Source organism: Lutra lutra, chromosome 11 (genome assembly GCF_902655055.1).
Source record: "Lutra lutra chromosome 11, mLutLut1.2, whole genome shotgun sequence".
In the NCBI taxonomy this organism is placed as follows: domain Eukaryota; kingdom Metazoa; phylum Chordata; class Mammalia; order Carnivora; family Mustelidae; genus Lutra; species Lutra lutra.
In genome coordinates this window covers 13,915,877-13,942,635 of record NC_062288.1, presented here as the reverse complement: position 1 = coordinate 13,942,635, position 26,759 = coordinate 13,915,877, and the positions used below count along the sequence as shown (strand labels likewise).

General features: G+C 47.7%; 1 non-coding gene and 1 pseudogene across 1 annotated transcript; one reads left to right on the top strand and one right to left on the bottom strand.

The window, feature by feature from the left end:
- Positions 1–7,653: 7,653 nt before the first annotated feature.
- On the bottom strand, positions 7,654–7,756 carry LOC125081526 (U6 spliceosomal RNA). Its single transcript, XR_007121727.1, has one exon. It is a non-coding gene; the product is annotated as a U6 spliceosomal RNA (small nuclear RNA).
- A 5,148-nt stretch (positions 7,757–12,904) lies between these two features.
- Positions 12,905–26,759, top strand: part of LOC125081302 (10 kDa heat shock protein, mitochondrial-like) — a 29,950-nt pseudogene continuing 16,095 nt past the window's right edge.

The window sequence follows — 26,759 nt, the reverse complement described above, 5'->3', positions numbered from 1 at the left end:
CCACAGTGAGGGGCACCTGGCTGGCTCAGTCGGCGGAGTGTGTGACTCTTGATCTCAAGGTTGTGAGTTCGAGCCCCATGTTGGGGGTAAAGGTTCCTTAAAAATAAAATCTTTAGGGGCAGCTGGGGGCTCAGTTGGTTAAGCATCTGCCTTCAGCGTTCTGGGATCAAGCCCCACACTAGGCTCCCTGCTCCATGGGGAGCCCGCTTCTCCCTCTCCTCCTTGCTTGTGCTCTCTCGCTCTTCCTCCCAAATCAATAAAGAAAATCTTTAAAAATAAATAAATAAAAATAAAATCTTTTTTGATAAACCACAATGAGATCCTACTCCTCACTCCCCAAGATGGCTGGAATCAAAAAGACAGACAATCACAGGTGGGGATGTGGAGAGATGGGAACCCTCGTCCACCACTGGTGAGAACATGAGCTAGCACAGCTGCTTGGGGAACAGCTGGGCAGTGTTACAGGATTCCCTTGCCTGTAGTGTCCAGGGTTCGTGGTCGAGCAGCTCTGAAGAATGAGGAGATAGACCAGACAAAGAGTGGTGGGCAGCAAAGCAACGTTTATTGAGCGATAATGCAAACCTCCAGAAGAGGGAGGGAACCCCAGTTGGTTGCCTCTGGATTTTCTAAGTCTAGGGGGTTTTATGGGCTTGTGGGTTTGGGTTTGTGGGCAGGCTGTTTTAATCTGATTTATCATTCACGTGCATCCAGTCAGGTTTTTGTCATCTATCACCTGGGAAAGGGTGGAGGGCTCCTTCCAGGGTGTGTCAAATCCTTTTAAGGATGGTTTCCTCTTAGGGCAGGGGTTCCTGGTCCTTGCCTGCCTTTCTTCCAACTATCCTTCCTTAGCAGTTCCCAAAAAGGTTACACATAGAGTTACCATAAAATCTGGCAATCCATGCCTAGGTACAACCTAAAAAAAATAAAAACCTAGATCCACACAGAAGCTTGTATGTAAATTTTCCTAGTAGTATTATTCATAATAGCCACGAGTAGAAACAATTGATCAATTCATAAGAGCCAATCAATTCAATCAATAAAATAGCCAACCAATTCAATCAATTCATTGTAGACCAAAGTGGAAACAATGGATAAATGGAGAAACAAAGGTGCTACATCCATTCCTGGGACTATTAGTCAGCAGGAAAAATGAATAAAGTCCTGGGCACCTGGGTGGCTCAGTTGGTTAAGAGACTGCCTTCGGCTCAGGTCATGATCTTGGAGTCCCAGAATCAAGTCCCGCATTGGGCTCCCTGCTCAGCGGGGAGTTTGTTTTTCCCTCTGGCCCTACCCCCTCTCCGGCTCTCTCATTCTCTCTATTTCAAATAAATAAATAAAATCTTTAAACAAAAAAAGTAATAAAGTCCTGATTCTTGCTACCGCTGGAATGAACCTTGATGACATCCTCCTCAGTGAGAGAAGTCAGACTATAAAAGGCTAAATAGATATGATTATAAATATTAGATGATTTCATTTGTAGGAAATGGCCAGAACAGGCGATTCTCTACAGACAGAAAGCAGATCAGTGGTTGGGGAGAAATCAGAAGCCCGTGAAGACTGGTGGAAAGTTTTTTGGGGTGACAGAAACATTCTGACTTGATTATGCTGATGGTTGCTGACGTCTTTTACTACATTAAGGCCCCTCAACTGTGCACTTTAAATGAATGGTATGTGAGTTATATATCCCTCAAGCTGTCACCTTTCAAATGAAGACTGCATACTTTACGAGTCCATTTATAGAACATTTCTCATCTAGAAATGGGTGGGTGTGAACACAAAGAAGCAGAAGGAAGGAGTTCTGTTTCAGTGATGAAACAGATCTGTATCTTAAATGTGGGAATTTCTATGCAGATCCATACAACTTGCAAACACAAATGAATACAGATTTTTTGTTTGTTTGTTTTAATTTAAAAAGTGATGAAAAGTGGGACGCCTGGGTGGCTCAGTTGGTAAAGAGTCTGCCTTTGGCTCAGGTCATGATCCCAGGGTCCTGGGCACCCTGCTCAGTGAGGAGCCTGCCTCTGCCTCTCCCTCTCCCTCTGCAGCTCCCCCTGCTCGTCTCTCTCTCTGACAAACAAATAAATAAAATCTTTTTTTTTTTTTACAGATCACAAGTAGGCAGAGAGGCAGGCAGAGAGAGAGTGGGAGGAAGCAGGCTCCCTGCTGAGCAGAGAGCCCGACGTGGGGCTCGATCCCAGGACCCTGAGATCATGACCTGAGCCGAAGGCAGAGGCTTAACCCACTGTGCCACCCAGGCTCAACAAAATCTTAAAAAAAGATTTTATTGGGGCACCTGGGTGGCTCAGTGGGTTAAGCCTCTGCCTTCAGTGGGGAGCCTGCTTCCCCCTCTCTCTGCCTGCCTCTGTGCCTACTTGTGATCTCTCTCTCTCTCTGTCCAATAAATAGATAAATCTTAAAAAAAAATAAAAGATTTTATTTATTTATTGGACAGAGAGAGACACAGCAAGAGAGGGAACACAGCAGGGGGAGTGGGAGAAGAAGAAGCAGGCTCCCCGCGGAGCAGGGAGCCTGATGCGGGGCTCAATCTCAGGATCGTAGGATCATTACGTAAGCCAAAGGCAGACGCTTAACAACTGAGCCACCGAGGCACCCCACAAATAAATAAAATCTTAAACAACAACAACAAAAAAGATGAAGTGTGAATAAGACCTGTAGCCTAGATCACTCTTTTTTTTTATTTTATTTTTTCAGCGTTCCAAGATTCATTGTTTATGCATCACACCCAGTGCTCCATGCAATACGTGCCCTCCTTAGTACCCACCACCAGGCTCACCCAACCTCCCAATCCCCTCCCCTCCAAAACCCTGTTTCTTTCTCAGAATCCACAGTCTCTCGTGGTTCATCTCCCCCTCCAAATTCCCCCAACTCACTTTTCCTTTCCTTCTCCTAATGTCTTCCATTTTATTCCTTATGCTCCACAAGTAAGTGAAACCATATGATAATTGACTCTCTCAGCTTGACTTACTTCACTCAGCATAATCTTCAGTTCCATCCATGTTGATACAAAAGTTTGGTATTCATCCTTTCTGATGGAGGCATAATACTCCATTGTATATATGGACCACATCTTTATCCATTTGTCTGTTGAAGGGCATCTTGGTTCTTTCCACAGTTTGTTGACGGTGGCCTTTGCTGCTATGAACATTGGGGTACAGATAGCCCTTTTTTTAACTACATCAGTATCTTTGGGGTAGATACCCAGTAGTGCAATTGCAGAGTCATAGGGAGGCTCTATTTTTAATTTCTTAAGGAATCTCCACACTGTTCTCCAAAGTGGCCGTACCAACTTGCATTCCCACCTACAGTATAAGATGGTTCCTGTTTCTCCACATCCTCTCCAGCACACGTTGTTTACTCTCTTGTTAATTTTGGCCATTCTAACTGCTGTAAGGTGGTATCTCAATGTGGCTTTGATTTGAATCTCCCTGATGGCTAATGATGATGAACATTTTCTCATGTGTCTGTTAGCTATTTGTATGTCTTCTTTGGAGAAGTGTCTGTTCATGTCTTCTGCCCATTTTTTTGACATGATTATTTGTTTTTTGTGTGTTGAGTTTGAGAAGTTTTTTATAAATCTTGGATATCAGCCCTTTGTCTGTAGTGTCATTTGCAAATATCTTCTCCCATTCTGTGGGTTTCCTCTTTTTTTGTTGACTGTTTCCTTTGCCGTGCAGAAGATTTTGATCTTGATGAAGTCCCAAAAGTTCATTTTCACTTTTGTTTCCTTTGTCTTTGGAGACATGTCTTGAAAGAACTAAACCTAACCAAAGAGGTAAAGGATCTGAACTTGAGGAACTACAAAACACTCATGAAAGAAATTGAAGAAGATACGAAAAGATGGAAGAGCATTCCATGCTCATGGATCCAAAGAATAAACACCATTAAAATGTCTATACTACCCACAGCCATCTATACTTTCAATGCCATCCCGATCAAAATTCCACCGGCATTTTTTGAAGTGCTGAAACAAACAATCCTAAAATTTGTATGGAACCAGAAAAGACCCCTAATTGCTAAGGAAATGTTGAAAAAGAAAACCAAAACTGGGAGCATCATGTTGCCTGATTTCAAGATTTACTACAAAGCTGTGATCACCAAAATAGCATGGTACTGGCACAAAAACAGACACATAGACCAATGGAACAGAGTAGAGAGCCCAGATATGGACCCGCAACTTTTTGTGGTCAAATAATCTTTGACAAAGCAGGAAAAAATACACAGTGGAAAAAAGACGGTCTCTTCAATAAATGGTGCTGGGAAAATTGGACAGCTATGTGTAGAAGAATGAAACTTGACCATTCTCTTACACCGTACACAATGATAAACTCGAAATGGATGAAAGACCTCAACATGAGGCAGGAATCTATCAAAATCTTAGGGGACAACATAGGCAGTAGTAACCTCTTCGACATCAGCCACAGCAACTTCTTTCAAGACATGTCTCCAGAGGCAAAGGAAATAGAACACTCTTGTCAATCGCCAATGTCAATCGCCTGGTTTTGAAACTGTCTTACCGCCAGATAAGATGTCACTGGTGGGGGGAGAGAGGTGAAGGGGACACAGGACTCTGTACTAATTGTGCAGTATCCTGACAGCCTATAATTATTTCAAGATAAAAAATTTAAGATTAAATAGAATTTTCCAAACTTGGAATGCTCTCTCTTCTGAGAAATGATGATTTCTTCATTGCTACAGTTTTTTTTAAAAGATTTTATTTATTTATTTGACAGACAGAGATCACAAGTAGGCAGAGAGAGAGGGAAGCAGGCTCCCCACTGAGCAGAGAGCTCGATGAGGGGTCTCTGAACCTCCCAGAACCCTGAGACCATGACCGGAGCCAAAGGCAGAGGCCTAACCCACTGAGCCACCCAGGCACCCCCATCCATTGCTACAGTTTGAAAAAGGTTACGTGACTCCGTTATCAAGATGGCAAAAAATATATATAGTTAGTTTGTCGAAGGGGTGGCAATCGGAAAGGCTTTTCCAGAGCAAAACTTGGATCTGTGGCTCTGCAAGCCATGGGATGCCCCCCACCCCCACCCTGGGGTTCCCCAGGCCTGAGTGTGTGATCTGGAATGTGGAATTCTCCCAGAAGTGCCTGGAAGGGCCAGCTGCCCTCAAGGCTCCAGGTGACCCAAAGTTCTTTATCTTCTGAGGCTGACACGATGCCTCAGTTCAGCTCTCACTGAGCAAACCCAGACCCAGCTCTTACATAATGAAACTGGAAGTAGACAGGGAGTAGGGGAGAGGCTCTTTCCAGAAACATCTTCAATAAGAAACAGAGCAACTTCCAGCTCCAGGAGACATCTGAAGTTGGAGACCAAGTCTTACTTTTAAACCCCCCCCCCCCACCCCACCCCCCACCTCAGTGCCTTGCCCAAAATAAGAGAAACACGTTCTGGATGAAGATCTCGAATTGTTCCCTCTCAGTCCTAGCGGGTCTCAACTATGGCTACACATTAGAGCTTTTAAAACATCTGCCACAGCCAGTTCCACACCAGAACAGTTAAATCAGATTTTGCTCTTGTTTTTCTTGCTTTCCGATTTCACAGTACCCTCAATGTCCTTCTTACATCGCCCTCAGTGGTGAGCTTCTGCGGGATGCTTTTTATAAAGACCTTCAGTAGAGGACAAGAGCTATCCATCCCCAGGAGGTTTCAGTAAAGTCGATAACGGGTTTGGGGCTTATCTAAGCAACTGTCAATTCATTGTCTCTATTTTAATACATGAGTCAGCAAGCCCTCTTGCTCAACTATAAACGCCAACCATTAAAATCAGAAACAGACAAGAGACAAGACAGCTCAACTCATGCTGTCACTGAAACCCATGGTTCTCATTTCTCATTGCAACTTCTTGAGGCATGGAAGATGTTTTGCAATGGTTAGAACATTCCAATGCCAGGTTGGGAAAGCCCTGAGAGCAATGAAACGCCTTAGAAGACCACCCCCACAGGTGCCCCCACCGCCTCGCCTATGATCACATGCTGAGCAACCCCCCCCCCACCCAACCTCACGTAGGATCACTGGCTCTCTGCCTGTTCTGTCACACCTGTCCTGGCTGCCAGCACTCGAAATAAGTGTCTCCCTTTCTCTTTTCCAAAAACCTTGTCTCTTGAGTTACGGGCTTCTCTTGCTACAGGTCTATCTGAGTTTGGTCAGCAATAGCATTGGCAAACCCAGCCAAGAGCTAAGTTTTCAATTTGTCCACCCCCTCCCCCACCGCCCCAACCTGGGTTCTGGGCTCACCCGCTCATTTCCAAAGTTCGAGCCCATTCCAGATCAATGGGTAACACCTGCACTTAGAAAGCATAAACCCCGAAGAGCAAAAGTTGTACAGCGAAAAGCAAGTCAACTTCCCACCTTGGATTCCCAGAAGCCATCCTATGTACCAGCTTACGTTTTCTCCGGGACAGAGCACAAGCAGGGGGAGAGGCAGAGGGAGGAACAAAATCCCCGCTGAGCAGGGAGCCTGATGTGGAGCTCAAACCCAGGACCCCTGGATCATGACGTGAGCCGAAGGCCGACGCTTCACCGACTGAGCCACTCAGGTGCCCCTGGGGGTAGATTCTTAAAGACATCGTCCAGTACTGGCATTGTCGGACACCGCATAGAGGTGAATGCTCATCGGGCAGGCTCATATTTGATAAATTAGCCAGCCTGTCCTCATTCCTGGTCGTTTGTGAGCCTTCATGACCTTTCCCCTGTGAGGGCATAAGCTATGGCATTCTGGACTCTCAACCCCAGGGAAAGGAAGGGAACAGTCACACAAAAATGTCCATTCTGGAGTTCTGGCTTTCGGATTACATCTTGACACAACAGGATGAGAGAGAAAGGTTTTGAGTTTCAAAAGTCAAAGCCCCAAGGGACTCAGAGCGGCTGTTTATGGCAGAAATCATAGATTTGGGTGCATGCAAAGGAGTAATTTTTTTCCTGCCTTAGGAGACTCTCTGAAGTGAGGAAAGGAGAAAAAATTCAGAGGAGCAGAGAGAGATGAGGCACTGGTGAGGCCCCGCGAAGGGGAGGACGTGATAGAAACCCAAGTTAGTTGGAAAATCTGAAAGCCAAAGGACCTGTGCTCATTTCCCTGTGGTAACTCTGAGGGGGAACCAATCCCCACAGTGAAATCCCAAGCCCAGGACGGCACAAAGTGTACTAGTAGGAACTGGAGTCAGCTGCTATGGGTAGAATCTCCACAATAAAGTATTTATACACTTTGAAATTTCTTTCTTTAAAAAAATATTTTAATTCCAGTGTAGTTAACATACAGTGTTATACTGGTTTCAGGTGTACAATATAGTGATCCAGCATTTCCATACATCCTCCCCCCCCCATCACTGACAGGTGCACTCCTCAGTCCTGGTCACCTGCTTCCTCTGCCTCCCCACCCCCACCCCCCCCCACCCCCCCCCCCACCCCCCACCCCCCCCCCCCCCCCGTAACCATCAGACTATTCTCTACAGTTAAGAGTCTGGTCCTTGGTTCTTCTCTCTGGGTTCTTTTTTTTTTTTTCCCCTTTGCTTATTTGTTTTGTTTCTTAAATTCCACATATGAGTGAAGTCATGTGGCATTTGTCTTTCTCCCACTGGATTATTTCACTAAGCAGGACCCCAGGATATCTTCTAGATCCATCCATAAGAATACAAAACACTTCACGCATTTGCATGTCATCCTGGCTCAGGCGCCATGCTAATCTCTGTATCATTTCCAATTTTTAGTATATCAAAGTGAGCACTGAAATTTATTTCTTTTTTTTTTTTAAAGATTTTATTTATTTGAGAGAGAGAGAGCACGAGAGCACAAGAGCAGGGTGCGGGGGGAGCAGACGGAGAAGCAGGCTGCCCCGTTGAGCAGGGAGCCGAATGTGGGGCTCAAATCTGGGACCCTGAGATCATGACCTGAGCCGAAGGCAGACTGACTGAGCCACCCAGGCGCCCCTGAAATTTACTTCTCTTGAAAGTAAAAGTCCAGGTTGGGTGTCCAGGGCTAGAAATGTGCTCCCCACTATGAGGAACCCAGGCTCCTCTGCATTGCTTTGCTATGGTCTCAGCATCAGAGTTCAAGTTCTGGGTGGCAAGATAGAGGAAGAGACAGTGACAAAACAAAGGGAACCCACAGGCTGTTTCCTAAGGGCGGGCTAGGGACACTCTTGCATACTTCTTTTCTTTTCTTTTTTTCTTTTAAAGATTTTATTTATTTATTTGAGAGAGAGAGAGCAGGCAGGAGGAGAGTGAGAGGGACAAGCAGACTCTGCAGTGGGCACAGACCCCAATGTGAGACTCGATCCCAGGACCCTGAGATCATGACCTGAGCAGAAGGCAGATGCTTCACCGACTGAGCCACCCAGATGCCCGGCTCTTGCATATTTCTATCACAGTCACTAAACAGGAGGTTAGTCACCTCGTATTATGGGTTGAATTATGTCCCTCGAAAAGATATGTTGAAGTCTTAATCCCCATGCCTGTGAGTATGACCTCATTTGGAAATAAGATCTTTGCAGATACAATCAGGTTAAGATGGTCATCAAGGATGGGCCCTAATCCAACATGACCCATGGCCTCGTAAGGACAGAGAGACACACACAGACACTGGGAGACACGTAGGGAGAAGACAGCACGTGATGCGGGGGTGGGGGGGGGCAGACATCCCTCTACAAGCCAAGGAACTCAGGGAATGTCAGCAAGCAGCAGAAGCTGGAAGAGGCAAGAGAGGATTCCTCTCCTAGCGCCTCCTGAGAGAGACGGTCCCGTGACACCTTGATTTCGGAACTCTAGCTTCCAGAACTGTGACACCATAAAGTTCTGTTGTTTGAGCACACCTAGTCTGTGGGACGGAATGGACGGTAGAGAGCCACTGTGGCTTCCGACTGTGATAATGATGTGAAGAAAGTTGTTCTAAGGAGACTGTCTCCTTATTGCGCCATTAGGATACTTAACCACTGGTATGGGAGCCAGCAGGGTCCGGATCTTAAAGGATCTTGAACGGCAGTCTTCGGAGTCCTCCAAGGGTGGAAAACACCCAACACCAGACGCCCGCATTCACTCTTTGAGAGGATCCTGAGACAAGGTCATGTGCAGAGGGAAGGCTGTCAACAGAACTTTCTAGACTCCTGCAGCCTGCATCCATGTATCAGTCCCTAGGCTGTTCATTCCTTCACTGTGGGCTGAGACCCATCAGCTCAAAAGCACTCCCCCCTTCCCAGGGCAAAACTCAAATTTTTACATATCCCCTTATTTAAAAAGTAGCTCTAACCAGCAGATTTTTAGCCATTTAGAGCCTGCCTGCTTCACATACCGTGCAAGGCACAGCTCCCCCCGATGTCTGTGATCCAGAGATAAGATAGAGTCTGATAGTTATGACTCCGAGCTGCCATTTGACTCAGACACTACCCCCTACCCCGCCCCCCATGCCGCTGAGCCCCAGTAGCTAGACCTGTAAGCCCCCTCGCTGAGTCCCACCTCCCTGGGCGTTCCCTTGTCTCCCTCTGCTGGGTGGGGGCTCCTTCAGCTCACTTTAAGCTTCTCAGGCCCTCAGAGACTTCCCCCGGAGTGCACTCTTGTTCAAGCCCAACCTTGTTTAAACTGGTGTGTGTGTTACTGCCTCTCAAGGTCATATGTTTTTCCTTGGCTGGGCCCCAAATCCCTCGAACCTCGATACCTTACCCCCCTCTTACTCCTTCCTAAGACTGCAGCTGAGGATAGGACCGAGATGCTCGAACCCAAGCCCAATTCTTCCTGGGTAAATCTTCTGATTCCAGACCAAAGGGGAGAGAATATACTGGGGCCGAGGGGATGGATACTACCCAGAGGCCTGGAGAATTGGCCCTGAGGCCTTAGTCCTTAGCACAAGGGAAGGGCAGCTTTGGGGATATGCTTGGGATGCCATTAAGAAAGGATACATTCCTGGGGTGCCTGGGTGGCTCAGTGGGTTAAAGCCTCTGCCTCAGGTCATGATCCCAGAGTCCTGGGATCCAGCTCTCTGCTCAGCAGGGAGCCTGCTTCTCCCCTCTCTCTCTGCCTGCCTCTCTGCCTACTTGTGATCTCTGTCTGTCAAATAAATAAATAAAATCTTTAAAAAAAGAAGAAGAAGAAGAAAGGATACACTCTTTAGTGAAAAGCCAGTGAAAAACACATACTGCATGGGATTGCTTATATGTGGAATCTTAAAAAAAAAAAAAGCCAAATTCACAGAAACACAGCGTAGAAAAATGGTTAACAGAAGCTAGGATGGGGAGAGGGAATAGGGACATTTGGTAAAGGGGTATAAACGTCCAACTGTAAGATGAATGAGGTCTGAGGAGGTGATGAATGTGTTAATTAACTAGATGGGGGAATCCTTCCACAATGTATACAAACCTATATCAAATCACTGCGATGTACCCTTCAAATATCTTTTTTTTTTTTAGAAGATTTTATTTGTCAGAGAGAGCGTGTGCGCAGGTGAGAGAGCACAAGCACAGGGAGGGGTAGGCAGAAGGAGAACCAGGCTCCCTATTGATCAAGGAGCCCAACACAGGACTCGATCCCAAGATCCTGGAATCATGACCTGAGCCGAAGGTAAATGCTTAACCCAGGCATCCCTACCCTTCAAACACCTTATAATTGTATATTCTGATTATACCTCAACAAAGCTGAAATTTTTTTTAAAAAGGGGGGTACCCTCTTTTAGGACCATGTCTGGTCATGATCTCTTCCCTGCATTCAGCACAAATGATCACTTTCAGAGCAGAGTCTGGGGTCTAGCATCTAGAAGGCAGGCTTGAACTCCCTTGTGTGTGGTCCGCACTACTCTACCTCCAGTCCTTGGAACAGGGCCTGGCTCACAGTTGGCCCTTAACAGGCGCTGAGAAAGGGAGGGAGGGAGGTGAGAAAGGGAAGGAAGGAAGAATGATGGACTTCCCTCCAGGGACTCTCTCCACGCTGGGTTGAGCCAGGTTCTATGGCCTTCTAAGGAACAGCCCCAGGATCTTCTGGGCCCAAAGAATCCTTAACAAAGACACCCCCCTTCCTGACCCCAACCACAAATACAAGTGAGGACACGCTTCCACATAGGAATGTTCCCTCGGGTCTCCGCGGTGTACAGACCCACGTTTTTCACTGTCTGCCGGTCACCTCCAGGAGGAGGAAGTGGAGGCTGGCATTCAGGCTCAGTACAGCTCCGCTCGGGCCAGTCCCCTCCTTCCCCCAGGTACGCCTCAGCTCAGCCGACTTCTGTTTCCAGGGTGGAATTTCCCTCCTCCACCCTCCCCAGTCAAGAAAAGCCTTCCTCACCCGTACCTCCCATTGCTGCCTGCGCCCCATTCAACCTCCCCAGGCAGAAGCAACAGTCAGCCATCGGACTCCTTAGCGCAGGCTTCTCTGACAATGCTCCTCTCCCGCCCTCCCCTACCCAGGGGCCACCAGCTTGGAAACCGAATTCAGGAGAAGGAGCAAGTAGGGGGGTGGCCGGGGAGGCAGGTGAATCTGGAGAGATCGCGAGAGGAGGTGCCCGTGGGGCATCCAGGAGGAGAGGAAGCTGTGCCTCTTGGACTCCCACCTCAATTCCTCGCCCAGCCCCGTCCTTCCCAACCCCCAGCCAGAAGCTCCATCCGTGTCCGGGGCTCAGCTCTCGGCCGACGCCCACCTAGCTACCGTCGACGTCACAGGACTCCCGCTATCTCATTGGTCGAAACCTTGCGTGGGATGGAGGGGGGAGCTGTGGTCCCCCGTGACGCGAGAGGCGGTTTCCGTGGCGACTGCAGGAAGGAACCAAGTTGGGCGTTCCCCGGCCGCCTCTAGGAGACGGGATCTCCCAGGGCACAGGCGGCTTCGTCCTTAGTGCCCGGAAACCGGAAGCCGGATCCTCCCCGCTCCCGCCGGGCCGCACCTGAGGAAGGGAGGCGCGGTGAGGAGGCGGGCGCCCAGCCTGCAGCCTCCAGCCTCCAGCCGTGCGCCGGCCGCCAGCTTTGTTCTTCTCACGCTGGCGCCGGGCGTGTTCTCCTCCCGTGGAACCCCGGGAAGGGACTGTCCGCTCTGGCCCGCGAGCGGCTTCAGAGTCACAAGGAGAGGTTCATGTCGACTCCCGGAGCCCTGCGTTCTAGACCCGGCGTTGCCTCTGGCCTCCGTTTTCTCGTCTGTAAAATAGGGATGGTGAGATCTGGACCGCCGAGCGGGAGTGCAGGGGCGCTAGAGCCCCTCTAGACTGTTGGTTCCAAGCCCGGGGTCCCTCAACTGCCTGGTGTCTTTAAGGGGTTCGAGATGAAGGCCCTTGTCCCAGGTCCCACAGTTAGACAGTGGCTGAGTCGGGACGTAGGTCGCTTCCAGCGCTTCGAACCAGCAAGGCCTTGGGTGATCTTCCAGAGCCCGCGTTTCCTCACTGTAGACAGGACTGCGAGTCCTTCAGTGGGGTGTCCCTGGGATTGTGGGAAACTATTTCCCCCTTTGGCGAGTCTGGCTTCCCGTGCTTCTCCCTCCCCCAACCCTCAATTCTGTAACTCCCAGGGACTCAGCTTGCTTCTCTCTTCTCCCCATCGCTTCACTGTTCCCCCACCCCAACCTCCTGTACCCCAACCTGCTGCCATCTCCTAGGTTTACTATCTCCAAAGACAAGGCCACAGATTTTGCCATAATTAATAGTTTTGTAGTTCTTAGCGCAGGAACACAATTGGGTGCAAGAAAAATAATGAACCAATGTAATTATGAAGCTTAAGGAAATGATACCAAGATATAATGGAACTGCTCTGCTAGGCAATTAAATATTAGCATCCCTCTGGCTACTGGCCCAGGCTCACTTTTCACCTCAAGCGCATCTCTGCAGACGGTTCCCAGATCTGGTGCCAGCTCATATCTCTCCTGACCTGTGGACTCAGCTGTGTACTGTGCAATGTCCTCATTCTTCCATTCGAGAACATGGACCTCCTCACTTCTCTAAGTGGGTTTCAGGAGGAACAAATCAGTGAAAGACAAGCCCCCGCTTCGGATCTAACAGCATGGTAAGGGGTGGGGCAGGCAGGGGGCCACCTACCTCGGCCCGCAGGAATGAGGGATGCTGTGTGAGAGAACTGAGCGCCTGTACACATTTTGCTTAGTCTGATGCTTTGAGACCCACGAGATTCTAGATTCCCCAACTCAGGCAGGAACTGAAAGTGGACCCCAGCAGAGTGAAGCTACAGAGAGCTCTGGGCTAGGGAAATCTTTTGATACACCGTTTCCTCCCTTCTCCTCTAATTAACTCAGGCCTTCTGGAGCTCGAGGCTCTCGAAACCTTTTATGGATCCCTTTCTCCTCAAAATGTACTTAGCGCATGTTCTTCTCCCTGTCTAGAACATTCCTGGCACCTTGTCCCGGCCATGCCACCTACATCCTCACCAGGCTATTTGTGACCCATCCTTCTGATCTCAACTTAGATGTCACCTCTTTGAGGAAGCCTTCCTAAATCTAAAAAAATTGGTTAAATATAATTAACTGTATACATATCACAGTATGTAGGAATGAAGTGACACATGTCTAGGATTTGCCTTAAAATTATGTTGAAAAAAGTAAAGAGGGATAAATGATCAGGAGTGACCAAATTTTGATACTTAATGAAGTTGGAGGACTGTATGTGAGAATTCATTATACTAGTCTCTCTTCCTTTGCATATATTTGAAATGCTACCAACTAAAAAAGAGAGGGAGGAAAAGCACCTATATACAATATACAAAATCTTGATTAGGAGAGACAAGGCCAGACATAGACCCCTTTGCCTTCGGTCAACATCCTGTTCTTTGTCTCATGAGTGATTGGCTTAGAACTGTTTGTCCCCTTGAAACTAGGTAGACAGAAAGGTGTCTGGGTGGCTCAGTCAGTTACGCATCTGCCTTTGGCTCAGCTCATGATGTCAGGGTCCTGGGATCGAGCTCTGCAGCTCCCCCTGCTTGCGCTTGCTTGTTCTAGCTCTCCCAAATAAACAAAATCTTTTTAAAAAAATTTTTAAAAATAATAAAATAAAAAGAAACTAGGTAGATACAGAGATAAACATTGTCCATTCAGCTGCCTGAGACCTCTCCTAACTGCAAAACAATCCCACTGTTTAGTTCTCCACACCTCTAACCTGCCTACTCATTCCTGCCAAAATCTCAGGCAAAACCGCACTGTTTAGACACTCTGACATTCAGGTCTGGGGAGTGATCTCTGGCGCAACTGACTGATTGACAAGTATTTATCTTTGTGTGTACTATGGTTTCATAGTATTCCTCTCCACTATAGATACTATCTGTCTGTCCTCCCCAGCATCAAGCACAGTGCCTGACATAGGGGTCGATATTCATTAAATATTTATTAAAAAGTGGTCATTCTGTGACTCTTCTTTCTGGTCTAGCCAAGAGGGTTCTTCTATTCAGTACTTTCTATTTGAAAGAATAATGTGTACCATATGTCTATTACAGAATGCTTATCTTTCTGTTCTCTGTAACAGGAAAATGAAATCTAGCCCACTTAGAAGTTTTATACTTTTAAATAAACAAATTGAAAAGAAGGGGGGGGCAGATCATAGTTCTGTATTGGGTTTTCTAACAGTTTCGTTCCAAGACCGTTTTCATGGAGATCTCGTCTTCCCCTTTCCAGTCAGTGACAGCTGACAGTAGAGCTCACCTGGGAGTTTTAAAAAATACTGATGCCTCATCCCCACCCCCAGAGATTCTGGTGTAATTAGTCCAGGGCTTGGTTGGCCAATGGATTCTTTTTTTTTTTTTTTAATTTTTTATTTTTTCAGCATAACAGTATTCATTTGGCCAATGGATTCTTAGAAGTTCTCCCAGTGATTCCAGTGTGCATCCCCCAAACTCAGAATCACTGTTAGATCTGAGGCATCATTGGGGTCCCCTCCTGCTCAAGTGGTAGAAGCAGCCTCAGTGGGACAATGGGGTGAGACTGTACTTGGGTGGCACAGCCCTGGGAACGTCAATCTGACCAGCAGTCTCGGAAATGGCAGCCCTAGTCAATTACAGACAATCCGGCATCACCAATCTCGACGGGTAGCAGGGAGCCATCTCTGGGGTGGATCAAGGTCTGGTACCTCCGATCTGATCACCAAGAGGCCTGGCTGGGGAAGATTGGCCTTTAGCCAGACCACAAAAGCGGCTGAGAGAGCTGGATGATGAAGAGGACTAGTAAGGCTCGTATTGCCCAATCTCATGGGCTGATGATCTCAGCATTCTCACTGGAAAGTTACCTGCTTCATAAGTCATGATGGGGAATAAATGAGTCAGTCTACTGAAGTGTTAGTAATCAGAGTCTAAGTCTTAGCTACGATGACTATGGCTTGGAGAGGTGAGGAAACAGGGTAGCTGTTTTAGTGGATAAACCAGGAGGACCCCCCCTCCCCTACTAGTGGAGTCTCCTTATAGGAAGGTGTTCACAGACAACTTTGTCTCTAGTTCCTATCTCTCTCTTTTTTAAAAGGTTTTATTTATTTATTTGACAGAGAATGAGAGAGCAATCACAAGTAGGCAGAGAGACAGGCGGGGGGCGGGGGGGGGGGGGGAAGCAGGCTCCCCGCTGAGCAGAGAGCCCAGTGCCGGTCTCCATCCCAGGACCCTGGATCATGACCTGAGCTGAAGGCAGAGGCTTAACCCACTGAGCCACCCAGGTGCCCCTCTAGTTCCTATCTTAATGAAAATGTGGCAGTGTTTACACTGTCCCAGCATCAGTGAACTTCTGCTTCACACATCATGTAGTTTTCACTCACTAACATGCTTCATGATCCGACAGACTTCCGATCATTGCACTTTCCTCCTTTGGAACATCAGCGCTAGACATTGGGGATTACACTAGGACTTGTCGTGTTTGAGAAGGCACCTTGTAGCCTTTTGGGGCATGGAGTGACATTTGGGAAGGACCCCATATCTCCCTGCACCACCCAAATGCGGGGCTTATACCTGTGGCCTGACATCCTGGTCTAGATTATTGGGAACAAGACACTCAGGAGGCTGACACTCTAGCACCAGGGACCATTGGGTGTGCTGTGCCCTGTCTGTATGAAGTCGCTGGGTCATGGATGCTGAATAGTGAGAGCCCAGCTGCTCTGGCCCAGGAATCCTGACCTCAGCTTGTCTGAGCTCCTGTGTCACCAGAGCTCCTTCCAAGTGCTCTGGGCTGCTCACCCTGCAGATATTAAAGTTGGAGCACAAGGGGCGCTTGGGTGGTTCAGTGGGTTAAGCCTCTGCCTTCAGCTCAGGTCATGATCTCAGGGTCCTGGGATCAAGCCCTGCATTGGGCTCTCTGCTCAGCAGGGAGCCTGCTTCCCCCTCTCTCTCTGCCTGCCTCTCTGCCTACTTGTGATCTCTGTCAAATAAATAAATAAAATCTTAACAACAAAAAAAAGCTGGAGCACAGGTGTAGCAGCGCCACCTGCTGACAAGGTTGAACAAGACTATTCTGCCCTCACCAGGCAATCACATTTCCGTCCTCCTGAAGGAAAAGTGTCCAGGAACTGTCAACAGTTTTGATCGAAAGCTGCTACCACAAGGCAAAAAAGGACCTCATAAGAACAAAAAAGACCATTTTCTAATTCCCTGGGAAGTTGAGCATCTGTCGGAAGGATTGTTGCATCCCAAATCCAAATTCTGATACGAAGAGGCTTGAACACAGCAGAAGCAGGGCCGCGGCATTTAGGAGCATCTTTGGTGCATCAGCCAGTGATCAATGCTTTACGTACAATGAAATATTTCAAATCCTGTAAACCCAATTATCTTCATTTTTGTTAGTTTGCAAAAGGAAGCTCTGAAATTGGAAGAGGAAGTTAGAAGCGGTGAAGTTAGAAGAGGAAGCTCTGAAATGGAGGCAACACCCCCAAGGTAATGTGGCTGACAAGTGGTTAAGGCTGGAACGCCATTCTGGATCTATCTACAGAGTCTGTGTTCTTAGGGGAAGTAAGTCAGCTCTTTACTAACTGCTGGACTGTCTTGATGTGAATGAAATGACTAAATGTTTTTTTAAAGATGTGGGTTTTATGGGGCGTCTGAGTGGCTCCATCAGTCAAGTGTCTGATTCTTGACTTCAGCTCAGGTCTTGATCTCAAGGTTGTGAGTTCAAGCCCCACACTGGGCTCCATGCTGGGCATGGAGCCTACTTTAAATAAAGAAAGAAATTTTTAAAAAGAAAAATACGGGTTTTATAGAAAAGGTGGAAAATATACTGAGGCAAATACAAAAGCAATCAAATAATCAATCCCCCATCCCAAGTTACTGCCGAAAACATTTTAGGATTATATCTGAAAACATCAATACATTCACCTGCTTTTGTTATCTGAGCCTGTGTAGTGAGCCTTTTTCTAGGTCAATAAATGTAGATCTGTGTCATCTACGCTTGGCTGGATAGTATCTCAGTGTATGCCCCCTAAATTATTCATCTGATGCCCCTACCATTAGACATTTAGATTGTTTCTTAGTTTTATTTTTTATGAACAGTGCTCTGATACACTTCTTTGTGCATCTTTGGGTAATTTTGTTATTGTTTCCTTAGGGGAAAAAATCATAAAAGTGAAATTGCAGGGTTAAAGGGAAGGCACCTGGGAAAAGACCAATTTGTAGATTATAGGATATCTCATATACAGTTTGATCAAGTATCTCAAAGGGAACACATTTGTGTAAATACTACCCAAAGCAAGAAATAGAAAAATGTGAGTAACCAGAACCCCTCTCGTCCCTCCTCCTATCCTTTCCCACCCTCACATTTCCAGATGTAACTGCTCTTCTGAAATTTAATGCCAAAGATTGATTCTAGCTCTTTTTGCTTTGTACACATAGAACCATAGAAGTGTGCACTCATCTGTGTCTGATCTCTTTCACTCACTATTGTCCTTGTGAACTTAATCGTGTTGTTGGTTCAGCAGTAGTTCATTCATTCTCACAGAGGTATTTTTTTGGTATATTCTAATAGTGAATTTTTTAAAAGTCTGTATTCCAAAAAAAAATTAAAAAAAAAATAATTAAAAAAAAAAAAAAGTCTGTATTCCAGGCACCTGGCTGGCTCAGCTGGTGAAGCATGTGACCCCTTATCTCGAAGTTGTAAGTTTGAGTCCCACCTTGGGTATAGAGATTACCTAATAAAATCTTTAATAATAACAGTAAAAATAATAAAAATTTAAAAACATAAAAAAATAAATAAGTGTATATTCATGTGAAACCAGCATGTCAGGAGCCTCTCTTGTACCCGTTAGCAGTCACTGTTTTTAAAAGGTAACCCCTCTTCTGGTTCTGATCACGCCTGATTTGTTTTGTCTATTTTTGAACTTTCTGTATAACTAGATCATACAGTATGTGTATTCTTTGATGACTGCCTTATTTCCCTCATCGTTATATCTCTCAAAGGCAACCACATTGCTGGGTGCAACTGGAGATCATTCTCTATTGCTGTAAATAAATTTTATGAATATACAATGATTTTCTTATCCATTCTACTGCTGATGGGCACCAGGATTTTATCTAATTTCTGGCTACTAGCAATAATTCTACATGGACATTCTTGTATATGTCTTTAATATTTGAAGGGGAAATGTCCCTATCCTTTATTTTTCCTTTTCAGAATTCTTGGGCTATTTTTGTATGTAATTATTTCACATAGATATTCTTTAGTATCATTTGGCAAAAACCTCAGAAAAGCTAACGTTAGCATTTTGATTTGGGTAATGCAAAACACATAGGTTAATTTAATACCTTAATTTTGAAAATTCTCCTTCAGTGTTTATTTAGTTTCTTTTTTTTTTTTTAAGATTTTATTTATTTATTTGACAGACAGAGATCACAAGCAGGCAGAGAGGCAGGCAGAGAGAGAGAGGAAAGGAAGCAGGCTCACGCTGAACTGAGAGCCCCATGCCAGGCTCTATCCCAGAACCCTGGGATCATGACCTGAGCTGAAGGCAGAGGCTTTAACCCACTGAGCCACTCAGGTGCCCCCAGTGTTTATTTAAAGAATTTATTTTTAAGTAATCTCTATACCCAACATGGAGCTCGAACTCACAATCCTGAGATCAAGAGTTGTACGCTTCACCAGCTGAGCCAGCCAGGTGCCCCTCATTTAGTGTTTACTTATCAAAACCTTTATGTCTCTTGGCAAATTTTTACAGTTTTCTTCACATCATTTGATGCATTTATTTTTAAGTTTATTCCTCGATAGTTTTTATCTTTGGTTGTCTTTGTAAATAGGATCTTCTTCTAGGGAGGTCTTTAAATGACACTGCACAAAAGAAATAAATGAGTACTGCTTAGAAATTCAGTTATCGTACAGAAATTTTGCTTGTATCTTTTGTTTGTAAACAATCATTTAGAATGTTCACAGTGACTTAATAATGTGTCCCCTTGGCTTTTAATTGCATGGTGGTGAAAGATAACATAGAATTCCAGAGAAATCCCAAATTACATGGTGGTGTTGGAAGCGTTCCCAGTTGGGGAGTCGCTGCAGAATTTCTACTCCTGCTGACCAGGGAACATCTGCAGACGGGATCATGTCACTGATCCTGGCCATGTGCCAGGGACTAAGTGCTGAGAAGAGTCATCAACCGTCAGATGATGTTAAAGGCGCGTAGAGAGTTTTGAGTTTCCACACACCGGAGAGATTCCACAAGTTACCCAGTAAAAGCAAGAACTTTCCAGACAAAACAACCACCTGGGAAAAGGCCCTGTGGTGGGACAGAGCTGAGCACATTTGGAGAAAGGAACAGAAGCCTGTGGCCAGGTTATAGTGAGTAAGGGGCGTGTCCTGAAAGGAGTCCCCACCCTCCTCCTCCCCACTTCCCATCCCCTCTCCCATCCCGTGTGGGGAAGCATCTGCAGGATCATCTGGGGACACAGTGCTCGGTGCTCCTCACCACTCTGGCTGACCCGGAGAGACCCAAGGAAGTGGCCAAGGGTATGAAGGAGCTGGAGGCGGGAAGTGAGTGGTGCAGCGGCCCTGTCTGGGAGGTGGTGTGGACCTGGGGAAACTGAGTCAAGGTCCAGAGTCGGCCTCCTTCTATGGATGCGTGAGTGCCAATCACCTAACTCTCCCTGCGTCCAACATTGAGCTGAACATCTGGCGTTGTAGCTTCCTGACCAGTGAAGTAAAAACCATCACTGGTGAAATGACCATTGAGAGAGAAACATATAAAAATACGTTTTTAGGCACCATCATGGCAGACTTACCTCAGTTTTTAATTCTGTTTAATAAGCAGCAAGCTGGGACACTTCAGCTTTTGGGTTCTCCCTCTGTTAAGCGTGTTAACAATCTGCAAGTGAACGCAGGACAAGCCGCTTCTTAAAAAAATGGGGAATCCTTTGGTCATGGGAATAACTTCCCCTCTAATTTGATGCAGTAAGATAGTAAGTGAGAAGCTTTCTGTTTAATCAGGTAAACGACTGCCCAGTGTGGGCAGTAGACACACGGAATCCCTTTTACTCACACTCTGCTGTGTCCTGTGTTTCTATGACAGACACCCGCTCGGTCCACTCACTGCCTCCCCCGCCCACCAGGAAGCCATGGTGTGGCCCCGAAGAGATTTAGTGTGTGAAAGTGGTTTTTTACTGAAGAGCTAGACAGGTTGGGGGTTATAATTAAATTAGATGACTTCCTGGGGTCCCTGAGCATCTGGGACCAGAGGTAGCCCAATTAGAAAGAAGAGGAAGTGCCAAAAAAAAACGAAGTGATGCCCCAGGCAGCTTAAGGTCAAATCAGACCTTTGAAATGTAATTTTCTTTCTTTTCTTTTTTTAATTTTTAAAATTTATTTATTTGAGAGCCAGAGAGCCGAAGCAGTCAGAGGGGGAGGGGCAGAGGGCGAGGGAGAAGCAGCCTCCCCGCTGAGCAGGGACACCCCCCCCCACAAGGCAGGGCTCATCCCAGGACCACAGGATCAAGACCTGAACCAAAGGCGGACACTTAACCGACTGAGCCACCCAGGCACCCCAAAATGTAATTTTCTTTCCAAAGTGGAATGCCCACAGTTCAAAATTGGGCACTAGTTTCCATGGGAAAAGGCTATTTGCCTCAGCCCTGTGACCACTTTCAGGGCTCCAGGTCCAGCTGCCACATGGGCCCAGCCCAGCCCAACCCGGCTCCTGAGTGCCAGGGGAGGGAGCAGTCACATGGCTCAGAGAGATGGTGACCCCATCTCCCAGCCTGCCTGCAACACGCCCCATGTACGCCTTTGTCCTGGTGTCACGACTCATCCTGCTGCTTTCTCTCTCCAAAGTTCCCCAATATGGGGGATAAGTGACAGGTTTTCCTTACCAGGAACCTGATTGGGATCTGCTCCTTCAAGAGTTAGCAAGACTTGGAAGCCTGGGTTTGGAGAAAGGGTCCAGGGTCATGGGAGTGGTTCCCCAGAAGTAAAAGGAATGGAGAGGGCGCAAGATGGTCTAGACTGCTCTAGACTCATAAAGGACAGACCCAGATGGCAAGGATACACACTCTGGTTCACCTCCATGTCTGGCTCCCCTTCATTTATGTGAGCGCCCATGCTTGGGCTCCACGTTCTAGGAACCCGCATGCACAAAGCAAGGTACACTGATCACAGCCTGCGCTTGGGAGGAAATCAGACATCCATCCCAGCTAGTGCTTGGATCATCTAGTATGTTCCGTTGAACACTTACGGGGCCAGGAATAGGCACAGATACTGGGAATCCAAAAAGGATTTCAGGGGGTTACGCAGTGAGGCAAGTGCTGGAGGTGAGCTCCAGGTGCCCCAGGAGCCCGGAGAAGGAACCAGCTCACTCTTCCTGGAAACACCCCAGCTGGGGTGTTGGGGTGGGTCCTGGCAAAGCTGTCACAAAGGAGCTGTTTGAGCCTGTGCTGCAGACAAGACAAGGTATCAGCCCTCTCCATGTGGGAGGCAGGGAATTCTCAGCTTTCTAGAGCCAAACAGCCCGACTGGAAAGAGGTAAGCGAAAGCCAGCAGCAGGTCACAGGCAGGCAGCCGGAAGAAGAGGACGTGTCCGTTCCTGGAGGGTGGGCTGGTGCCCCTGACAGAGAAGTCTGGAAGGCCAGATGGCCTGAGGGAGGGAAGGGTGAGGCCAAGAAGCAGGCAGGCTCTGATAAAGTTTATCTGATAACAGATAAACTTCCTGGGGAGCAGGGTGGAACTGCGGGCAGAGGGTAGCCATTCAGAGAAGGAAAAGAAAATGGGGGAGCCCTAGGCACCAGGTTACGCTGGACCAGAGGGAAAGGTTTAGCAATAAGCCTGCCCTCACCGTCACCCCCCCACCGAACCCCCGTACCCTCCGGCATCCCTCCAGTGATGGCTTCGCTCAACAGTGTGGTGGGGGATCTGGACATGGAGGATGCCATTAAGTTTCAGTGTCTGGATGAGGTCGCTCCATGGTTCTTAAGCATCAGCATCCCCTCAAGAGGCCTGTTAAAACACAGATTGCTGGGTCCCCCTCCTGAGGTTTCCAAACCATAGGTCTGGTGCGGGCCGTGCAAAAGTACACTTGTAACAGGTTCCCAGGGGATCTGGATCTCAGGTTTGGAGAACTACCCAGCTACCCCATGCCTGGTCTGGCTTTGACCTGGGCCCTGGTGTGTGTGTGTGCAGGGTGGGGGGAAGGGGGGGGGAGGGGAGGTGGGGAAGCCGCCTGGGAACAGGCACGTGCATTGCACATGGAAGGCTCTGGTGGTGAGCTGGCCTGGATCTTCCCGGTCCCCCTTTATTTATTTATTTGACAGGCAGAGATCGCAAGTAGGCAGAGGAGAAAGGCAGAAAGAGAGGAGGAAGCAGGCTCCCTGCTGAGCAGAGAGCCCGATGCGATGCGGGGCTCTGGGGCTCGATCCCAAGACCTTGGGACCACGACCCAAGCCGAATGCAGAGGCTTTAACCCACTGAGCCACCCAGGCGCGCCCCCCCCACCGGGCCCCCCTTTATAAAAATTTATAAAAGGGTACTTCTCAGTTTCAAATGAGGTTCAGTTTTCCATATCAATGTGCTCAAACCTGAAGTTGCAAAACGTGCTGTTTTCTTCCAAAACCGTGAGACCTGGGACCTCAGGACCACGCCCACATCAGGCTCTCCCCAGCCGCCGCTTATAACTCGCACAAGTTGCTGGTCTGAATCTTGGGTTGGGGTCCGTTGACATTTTGCGCACCACTAGCTGATGCTGGGGAGTGAGTGGGAGATGCAAGAAGTCATTCTGGTCTGCTGTTGGGCCACTAAAATCGCCCCCCTCCTGCCGGGGGCCCTGTTTCCGCGCTGGCCTCACAGCTGGGGGAGCCTGTCCTCTCCAGAAGGCTCCCTCCGCGCCGCCAGGCGCCCCCTCCTGGCCTCACGATTTTGTTACTCCTCTCCCCAATCGGCGTTCATCCGAGCCTCCCACGTGAGCGCTCAGAACCTCTAGAATGTCAGAAGCAAATGTGGTTCTCTTGCACTGGAGAAGTTTCAGGCTCTCTTTAAATGTCTTGACTGCTTGTGATTTTGCCGTTCCAGTGTTTTGGCATGAACTGTGCAGAAAAGGAGGTTCGGGCGTTTAGAATGCAGATTGGGTGGATCCCTTCTTGCGGGAGTGTAACATTTCTTCGGAGGTGCCACGTCCCCTACATAGGTGTGGCTCACTGCCACTGCCCAGCAGCACATTGAGCCTCCGGAGGGTGTCTGAGCTGTGGCCCTGTGTATGGCTCATGGATCCTTCTGGGACTCAGTTCAGCAGCGAGCAGTTTTCCGCGTCACCTAGCATTTCCGGAGCAAGAAATCACACAGAAGCCAATATGAAATTCCCATTATGCTCAGATAGCCCCTGATGCATGGATTGCGCATACTAAGCTGGGTGCTTTCTTGTAGCAAAACTGTCCGTGCTGCTTTAAGACTCGAATGCAGTCGTGCAGAATATGCTGATGTGGGAATGCCTCTAAAATTAACTGTGAAGTGAAAAGCTCCAAGGTGCAAAACAAAATAAAGTGCCACATCTCAGCAGGCGGGCAGAGAAGGTGTCTGTGGAGACCTGAGAACCGGAGACTTCTTCGGAGACTCTGCTGAATTGCCTGGTCACCTTCATCACAGCATCCCAGAGCTGGAGGACGGTTTAGAGCCATTCTTCCCAACATAATGTGCACATCAGCACATGGTGACTAGTAATAGGTAAACTGAGTCACGTTAAAAATCTGGGGCTATTTGAGCAAGCATCCTTTGAATCAGGCAGTACTAGCAAAAAGCGGTCTGGAGCCCTCTGGACAGGAGACGGCAGAAAGGTTTTCATGGAGAAGGTCTGGAAGCCAAGCAATGATGTGATTGGCTGTCACTTGAGTGGTGGCCATATTTGGGATAGCCTACTTGGCTGTTTGTCCTTAAATTTTGTTTTCTGGGATTCCAGGGCACTGACTCTGGCTTTGGTTTTGGTTTATTTACGTAGACTATCAAGGCGTCAGAGCCACCCCAGTCCATGGCTTACACTGGGGTTCGCTCTTGCTGTTGTCATTCTGTGTGTTTGGATGTATTTATAATAATCTGTATCCACCATTATAGTGTCATACAGAGCAGTTTCACTGCTCTGAAAATCCTCTGTGCCCCACCGAGCCATCGCTCCCTCCTCCCTGACAACCAGAATGTTCTAGAGCTGGAATCACTCAGTGTGTAGCCTGTCCAGATGGGCTTTTTCACTCTGTAATACGGACTTCAGTTTCCTCCATGCCTTCTCATGGCTTGATGGTCTGTTGCTTTTCAGCACTAAATAACATTCTATGTTGTAACTGCTGAAGATTCCAGAAACTTTTCATCTCCTCAGAGGGAAACCCTGTACCCATTAAGCATCCCCTCCCCATGCCCTCCTGTCCCCAACCCCTGGCCACTACTGAGCTTCTTTTGGTCTCTATGGATTTGCCGATCTAGACATGTCGTACAAAGGGCATCTCATGAGTTCCTTTGCCTTCCTTACACTCTTGTCTTTATTTTTTTTTTAAGATTTTATTTATTTATCTGTCAGAGAGAGATACAGAGAGAGAGCACAAGCAGGGGGAGCGGCAGGCAGAGAGAGAAGCAGGCTCCCTGCTGAGCAAGGAGCCCGTTGAGGACCTCGATCCCAGGACCCAGAACCATGACCTGAGCTGAAGGCAGATGCTTAACCGACTGAACCCCCCAAGCACCTCTACCCTCTTGTCTGTAATTCATTTGTTCCTCGTGGTCAGCTTCTTCTCTAGCTTCTCAACACTTCCCTCTTCGAAGCATGAGCCTGTGTTAACATCCCTTGGAGTCTCTGCGTTTTAAGTTGATATGAACGCAGCAGGTGTAAGGCAAGAAGCATGTATATATCCTGAATCCTATTTCTGGCCCTGGCGGGGATCACTTCCACCGGCACCACCTGGTTCATCCTTCGAGTCACCTGGAGAGTTTCATCAAATGCACGGTGCACCTGCCCGCCGAGAAATCTTATCCGGGGTGTCTTTGGTATGGCTTGCGGATATGGCTTTTTCTTTGTGCACACTTGTGAGCGCACTGGGGCACCGCTGAAGGTGGTGGAAGGCAGGCCCCGAGGTGCAGCATTTAGAGAACAACTCATACTGCCGCTTAACCTCACCCCAGTCAGGGCCTGGCTCTGGGGTCTCCTAAAATCGTGTGGGGGAAACGGGTCTTCTTAGAGAGCTGGCACCAGTGGCCTGCGTCCAAACGTCATACCTACAAACCCTCCTGATATAAATGATGTGGGTTTTCGCTGTTACCTTTTAAAAACTGATCTCTTTAGGGGCGCCCGGGTGGCTCAGTGGGTTAAGCCTCTGCTCAGGTCATGATCTCAGGGTCCTGAGATCGAGCCCCGCATCAGGCTCTCTGCTCAGCGGGGAGCCTGCTTCCCTCTCTCTCTCTCTGCCTGCCTCTCTGCCTACTTGTGATCTCTCTCTCGGTGTCAAATAAATAAATAAATAAAAATTGAAAAAAAAACAAACTGATCTCTCTAATTACTAGTCACAGCCGCAGGGCAATATTTCTAGAAAATGCATGCCTTCGGGCCTAGAGATGTCCCAGAATTATTCATAACTCCTGCCATTACATTTTCTCACGTGGAAGGTATGTAAGATGCTGTCCTCGTGTCCTAGGACTGCTCTAACCAGGTTCTCTGAACTGGGAGGCTTTGAACAATGTGTTCAATGTGGGAGGCTGGAAGTGCGAAACACGTGTCAGCAGGGGCGTGCTCCCTCAGAAACTTGTAGGCAAACCTTCTTTGGTTCTTCTAGCTTCTGGCGGCTGGCAGTCCTCTGTGCTTCTCAGCACGCAGCTGTGTCCCTCCAGTCTCTGCCTCCATGGCCCCACGACCTTGTCCTGGTCCCTGTGTCTCGGTCTCCAAATATCCCTCTCCTCAGAAGGCCACCTGGTCACTGAATTTAGGACCTCCCTGGATCCGGTATGAGTTCATCTTAACTTGATTCCATCTGCAAAGACTTTCCTTCCATAGAAAGTCACATTCAGGGCACCTGGGTGGCTCAGTCATTAAGCATCTGCCTTCAGCTCAGGAGTCCTGGGATCGAGCCCCACATCGGGCTCCCTGCTCGGCAGGAAGCCTGCTTCTCCCTCTCCCACTCCCCCTGTTTGTGTTCCTGCTCTTGCTGTCTCTCTCTGTCAAATACATAAATAAATAATCTTAAAAAAAAAAAAGAATGTCATATTCATAGGTTTTGGATGGACATGAATTTGGCAGAGCGGGGACCCTATTCAACGCAGGAGAGATGTTTTCTCTCCTCGGTTGTGCAGCTCTTGGTTTTTCATTTGATTTGGATTCATTCGCTTCCCCTGGCTCCAAATAAACTGGAGTCTTGTAAGGATTTTTAATGGTCGTTGC